At 62.9% G+C, this 6,587-nt stretch overlaps 1 protein-coding gene across 3 annotated transcripts in view; it reads left to right on the top strand.

Moving 5' to 3' along the window:
- The first annotated feature begins 62 nt into the window (after nt 1–62).
- The window catches only part of SIN3A (SIN3 transcription regulator family member A), a 37,992-nt gene continuing 31,467 nt past the window's right edge, over nt 63–6,587 (top strand). For 2 of the 3 annotated variants that reach the window (XM_088148365.1, XM_088148367.1), the window contains exon 1: nt 6,149–6,440. The gene's annotated coding sequence lies outside the window, so the exon portion shown is untranslated. Of the gene's footprint in view, nt 84–6,148; nt 6,441–6,587 lie in introns of those variants that run through there. The other variant, XM_088148366.1, reaches the window with a different exon arrangement.

Here is a 6,587-nt window from a genome sequence, read left to right as displayed (position 1 = left end):
ACCACAACGGTCCCTCCGCCTCGGCCAATCGGCGCCGGGGGGCGTGCCCCTCCATTCAGGATTCCTCGCTTGGGGCTTTAAGGGTATGTAACAGCTGCTTTCAATTGACTCCCCCAAATGCCGTATCTTCTCCTTTTTTCCGGGGGGAGGCGCGGGACTTCGGAGGCTTTTTGCCCGGGGCCCCTCGGCCCCCGCGAAAGCAGAGGAGCCCCTCAACCGGGAAAGTCGGGACCCCGGCGGGAGACGGAGAGGCAGGGTCCGGTTTCACCAGGGCGGGAAAGGAGCCGGGGAGTTGGAGTCCGGAGGGGGAGTTGGAGGAGGGGGCGGGGGAGGGGGCGAGGGCGCGGGCGCCCCCCCTTCCGAGGGGAGGGGGCCGGGAGCCTGTTCCGCAGGGCGCCGGGTTGGTGGCGCGGCGCGGCGCGGCGCGGCGCGGGTTGTTTTTTTCGCTCCGGATTCCGAAAGGAGCCGCGGGGGGGGAGGGGAGGGAGGAGCGGGCGGAGGAGGGGCGGGAAGGCTGCAGCCCCCGCCTCCCCCGGCGAAACAAAGCTCTCCGGGGAGGGGAGCTGGAGGCGGCGGTCCCCGCGCTGCGCTCGGCGAAGGCGGCGGGCAGGAGTTGAGACGCCCCGCCAAGCAGTCGGCCCCCTCCCCGCCGTGAAACTTAGCTGCGCGTCGCCTCTCCCGATGCGCGAGCGCCGTGGGATTTCGCGGGGCGGGCGCGGGGAGCCCCGGGCTGCGTGTGTCGCCGAGCGCGGGGGAGGAGCGAGGCGCTCCCCCGCCCCGCGCGCACCTGGAAGCCCGGATTTCCGCCGGGGTCGGCGCTCTCGCCGAAAGCGGGGCGGCGGCGGCTGCCGAGCTGGCCGGCGCTGCGCGGCTCCGGCGCGTTCTCTTGCGGACCGCCCGGGCGGCCCTTCGCGGCCAGCCCGGGGCTCCCCGCGGGGGCTGCGGCGCCGGAGTCTCTCGCCCTGGTTGCCACTTGGCCGCCTCTGGAACGGGCGGGGGTCCGCGCGGCCGCCGGGGCTTTGCAAGCGCCGGGCCGAGCGGATGCGCGCGCGGCGGGCCTCGGGCCGGGGAAGGGGCCGCTGCCGTCCTACAACGAAGCCTTTGCTGCGAAGCCGGGCCGCACGTGTGAACGGAGATGGGGGAAGAAGGGCCGCGCGGGCGGCGGCGGCTTTCCTGCGGGTCAAAAGCCGGGCGCGGGAGGGAACGACGCGGTGCCGGGGCCCGGCGAGTCGAGGGAAGGGTGGGTTGCCAGCCTTTAACCCGCCATTGTTCGGGCGTCCAAAACAGCACATGCGGTTCTCCCCCGCCCCAAGGTTTTTGTTTCACTCTCCCCCTGCGAGGTAGGCTCGGCTGGGCGAGCGTCACGCTGAAGGGAGGCTCCAAAAGCTAGAAGCGGCGTTCGCACGTTAAGCTTAGTTTCAAAATCGGGCTTGGGGAAGCGGGCGACTCCGGGGCGCTGCGTGCAGCGGGGTCCCGTGCATCAGCCTGGCGCTCAGCGCCGCCCCCGGGAAGCGCTTCCAGCGGCTCTCCCGGCGCGGAGGCTTAGCTCAGGGCCAGCGGCTGACGCGGCCCGACCCGACCCGACCCGACCCCGCGGCTTGGCGACGGGCGGGAGTCCCGGGCCGGCGCGCGCAGTGGGAAGGGGCCGGCTTCGTTGGCCGGGGGGGCTGGTCCGTCACGGGGGCAGTTCGCCGCCTGCGCCCAGCCTCGCTCCGGTCGAGCCCCTCCCTCTCCAGCCCGCGGCCGGGGGGCTGGCGCCGCTGGCCCCTCCCAGCGAGGCGGTCTCGAAGCAACGCCATCCTGGAAGTCGAGCCCTGTAAACCCGGGTGGGGGGCGCCCCCCATCTGGCGGGGCCGTCTACCAGTAGAGGGGGGCGTTTCCGGTCTGGAAGGGAGGCGCGAAGACCCTTTGCGTGTCGCGGCGGGCGAAGAAATGGAGCTGCTCTGTGTAGGGGAAGTGTACCCATAAATGGTCATCGGATTATCGCTCGCTTGGTTCCTTGCACTCGCTGCCCATTCATTCTAGTAAACGTTGCTGTTTCTGCTCAAAAGAATTTTCCAACTATATGTCAGAGAGAGAGTGTGTGTGTGTGTGTGTGTGTAAATTATATATAGTTCTTTGAATAGTAGTGTATAAATATTAGGCAGTGTTTCTCAACTTCAGCAACTTTAAGATGGGTGGACTTCAACTCCCAGCATGCTGGCTGGGGAATTCTGGGAGTTGAAGTCCACCCATCTTAAAACAGCTAATGAAGTTCCAGAAGTCAGTTTTGTTCTTAGCTCTTTTACTGGCATCTCCTGCTTTTTTAGAACTGCCCAAGTCGTCTGGGGTGGTGTGCAGAAGCAGTGTACGTGCAGGGTAGCAAACGCTGGTGTGCTTTGGACAAAGGCAGGTGGGTCCCCCTCTTGCTTGGTGAGGGATCTTGGCTTAGATGGAGTTTTGGGCTTAACGAAGAGGTGTAATCCTTCCATCTTCCCCCGAAGGTCAGCACATGGGCCAGCACAGGGATGACAGGAATTGGAATTCACCAATCACACTTGGCCTGCGTGCCTGATGCAACTGTGCCCCACTGTACCTCCCCCTCTTCTCCTGCTTGAGAAATGACCTTACCGGCCTTAGTGCAACAGAAATGCAGGTTGCTCCCTCTGCACAATCCTCTCCCATACGTCTTTGCAACATGAAAGGCATGGAATCGAATCATACCATCCAAGGTGGTAGAAGAGAAAAACGTGGCTCGTGTTACGTTAAAGCCATGGGTTTATTTAATCCTGATTTATAGAATAAATCAGATGGCTTGACTCGTAACTTGCCGAGCTATAAACTGGGCTTGGCAGACCGCAGGGGGATCGGTTCCCACAATTTGCTAAGCAAAAACAAAACACAACAAAACCGCATGATGGTGCGGCGTGGTGCACATATGCATCCATTTTGCATAGTATCTTAGTTGGAAGAAATAATACAGTAGGGAGGGCACAAGAAAGATTTCTAAAGCTTCCTGTAGGGAAGACATAAGGAGAACCTTAATTAAATGGAAACAAATTTTGCAAAATGGACTTGGGGGAATTCCCTGCCGCAAGATGTTGGGTGACTTTAAAAGGAGATTTGACCAACTCATCCTTGGTTCTTGTTCATCGCAGCTAGAGGCTTCCTTCAGAATTAGAGGTAAAGGTTAGGCCCGCGCATTATGCAAGGCTGAGGTTTCTTTAACCATGCTTACCTGAGTCGAGCGCCCTGGTGGGATGTATATTGCACAACACGACAGGCCCTAAGTCAAGGATGGCAGACCACAGCTTGCCAATGTCGGGTCCAGCAGAACTGCTCAGTTTTCAACGGTGGCTTTGAAATGCAGCCCTTGCTGTTCAGCCAGAAAATCAGAGTATCGTTCCAGGAAGGGTGAAATCCAGACAGCCTTGAGTTTGGCATGTCTGTAGATAAAGATCTGTTTATCTATGGCCCTGGATTCCTATATACAAGATAGGAAAGGATTTCCATTGAGGGTAGTCTTGCCCCAGGCAGTGATAACGCTCTTCTGTGCCTGGCCAAGCCGAAGGTGGGGTGGGGGGTGGTTGGGGAATCTGAGTATCTTTCTTCAAAGATTTGGGGTGAGGTCAAGTACAGAAAACACTGGGGGGAGAAAGGGGTTAACTGCTCAAGTGACTAAGATCAAACCTAACTGACCATCTTTCCCCCCCTTTTGAAGGCAAAGACAGGCATGTCTCCATCAGTCCGGCCTTGTGAGGTAGATCGGGCTGAAAGATGGCCTCGGATTAAGATCGCCCAGGGAATTCTGGGGACTCCTCAGTGCTACTCTGAATAATCTGATTTTCTGGGCCACCCTTAGGTTGCGATTGTAGGACAGCTCATCCTTCCTAAACCAGCCCTCCAGCTATGTTCGCAAGATCACGGCCAGCACTGGCCACAATGGAGAATGGAGATGGGGCCTTGTCGCCCCACGCAACGGAAAAGGCTGGTTTACCGGTGCTCCTGAATGTCTGCGCTTCTCACGTTACTGACTTGGCCGCGCCTTTCCTGATGCGGCCGGGGGCCTGACTGTGGGCGTGCCTGGCAAGGGACACAACTTAACTGCGGTGCGCCAGCAGCTTTAGCCACGTGGAAAGACGGAGACGCGTAAGAACGAGGAGGGCCTTGGCGTGTGAAGTTGTGAGGGAGGAGGACCGCGGCTGCTGATTCGGCTTCCTGCGGGATGCGGGGCAATTTCGGAGTGAATTGGCCGGGTGCTGCCCGTTTCCAGAGCAGCAGCCGAGAGTTGCCTGCTCCTGACGTCCGAGGCACATCCTGCTTTCTCACTCTGTCCTGTAATTAACTTGGTTATACAGGAAGTTGGTGTCCCTTGATTTCTGAGACATCCAGGATATGGGGCTGGAGGGGACAGATGTTTAATGCGTGATTGGGCTGAGAGGGGATAGCAAACAGCTGTGTAGCTCAGGCTGCGTTCGCACGGACACGCTGCCCCGAGGTTTCCCCCGCCAGCACAGGACACGCTGGATTAAAATATACCTGGCTGACTTGGGGCTCTGTAGATCACGCGAACACGGACCAAGCGTGGCCTTGTAAAATGCAGCTCTTCAGTGGGCCGCAGGCAGCTTTCGGACAGGCTACTCCACTTCTTACTCTGTCTCCCTCCACTTTTCTGTCCTGCCCACTCGACCGCTCTCCGGGAACTCTTAAGCCTGTTCCGCCTTCCTCAGGAGCGGCTCTTCCTCTCCCTTAACTTAAAGGCACTTGTGAGTTGATGGTTGAGTAAATACCACACGGGAAGATGAGTTTACTGCAAATATGGCATAGGCGCCGCTTGCCTGCTGCGCCATTTGTGCCCGGCGCAAGCGACGGAATCTGCCGCCTGCCCGCTGCGTGCAGGCCTCCGGCTTAAGTCCCCGCGGTAAAGACGGGCGCGTAGAAGTAAACGGTCACCCGGACCCACGAGCTCATCCAAGTTGTTGTGGGCCGCGTGGAAAGGAAGGGCCCCTTTGGCGAGGCTGCTTCCCTCACACCGTCCTCCCTTGTGTTTTGAAAGGAAGTTCTCGCGTGCATTTGCATAATGCCGACTTCGGGCTAGGAACACCCCGTTCTCGGGCGTCCGAGCAAACCGTCTGTGCAGGAGCGCGGGGGGCGGATCGGGCTCTCCGCGGCCCAATCCAAGTGCCACGTTTCGGGCTCCGCCGCAGCGCGAGCGGCTCCTCGAAGGGCAGAGCCACTTTCAAACCGGCGCCCCGCTCACTCGGCAGCGCGAACGCCTTTTGCGGGGGCTGGCCGGGGCCGGGCTTGTGACTGGGGAGGGGGCTCGGGGCGGGCGCCCGGCAGCTGCAAGGCGCGCACGGAGACCTGTTGCCTCAGCCCCGAAGAGCGGGCGGGCGGCCCGGATTCCCTTTGATCGGACTTCCGGGAAGGGGAGAGGTCGGGCTGCGTGGGCTTCCCGAGTCGGGCTTAAGCTGGCGGCGGCGGCGGCGGCGAGCGGGGGGGGGGGGGCTGCAGTTGCAGCAGCGACAGCGAAGGTGTGTTTTTTGCTTTGCAACCGCCGTGAAAGAGCGGCCGGGGGCGCCTGGCATTGCAAGCCTGGCTGGGAGCTGTGGTCCCGGTGCTTGGTTCCTCCCCCCGCCCCATAGCGTGGTTGCGCGGGCGGGCGGGCTGGCTGCCTGGGTTCCTGCGCTTGCACGCGAGCCACGCCGCCCGGGCGCTGCGCGGGTTTGCAAGGGCAGCGCCGATGTAAACATTCCACAATGGGGCTCCCCGGAGAAGGGGCGGGGCCTCCCGCCAGCCAGGGGGGCGGGGACAGGCCAAGAGCGTAGATGGGCGGAGCCGGCTCTTTCCTCGCCCGCTCTCTGTAAATCCCACCCTTCGCCTGACTGGCAGCCGCTCTCGTCCAAGAGGGAGCGGCGCCTGCGGCGCTCCGGCCAATGGGCGCGGGGCAGGGCGGGTCCTCCGCGTCCCATACGGACATTTTCTAGGCTTCTCTCCTCCCCTTTTTTTACACTCCCCCTCCCTCTCCCAACCCGCCTTTGGCATCCCCTTCCTGGGAGCTGACAGCCAATCGGGGCCGCGGAAGGGAGGCTGCGCTGCGCGGCCATTGGCGGAGGCGCCGGAGCGGCAGCCGGGCCGCCCTGTAGCCGCGCGGGAGGCCTCCCCGGAGCAGGGGAGGGGCGGGATTTCTCAGGGAACAGAGAAGCGGGCAGCGCTCGGCGGCGGCCGTCCTGAGACGGTTGGTCTGTGGCCGCGGTCCCTCTTCCCTCGCCCCCGATCCCCTCACGGGAGCCCGAGGCCTGCCTCGCCCCCGACGCGCCCGCGGAGGCCGAGCCCGGCCTTCTGCTCCTTCCTCAGCGCAGGGATCCGGCGCCCGGAGGAGAAAGACGGGAGCCGGGGACGAGGCTTCGCCGCGCCGGCTCTGAGGCGAGGCGCGCACCGGCGGCCGCGGCGGCACGCAGGTGAGGCGAGGCGAGCGAAGGCGGGCGGGCGGGCGGGCGCGCGCGCGGGGCGAGTAGGGAGGGGGCAGCGCGCGCGGCGTGACGAGAGCCGAGTCTGCGGGGGGGCGCGCGGGGCGAGGGCGGGGCCTGGAGGCGTGTGGCGCGCGC

This window comes from Python bivittatus, unplaced genomic scaffold (genome assembly GCF_059951505.1).
Source record: "Python bivittatus isolate LINGU-HERP-01145 unplaced genomic scaffold, Pbiv_v1 ctg000530_np1212, whole genome shotgun sequence".
NCBI classification, from domain to species: domain Eukaryota; kingdom Metazoa; phylum Chordata; class Lepidosauria; order Squamata; family Pythonidae; genus Python; species Python bivittatus.
The sequence above is the reverse complement of the archived record's forward strand: the minus strand, read 5'-3'. Positions and strand labels throughout refer to the sequence as shown.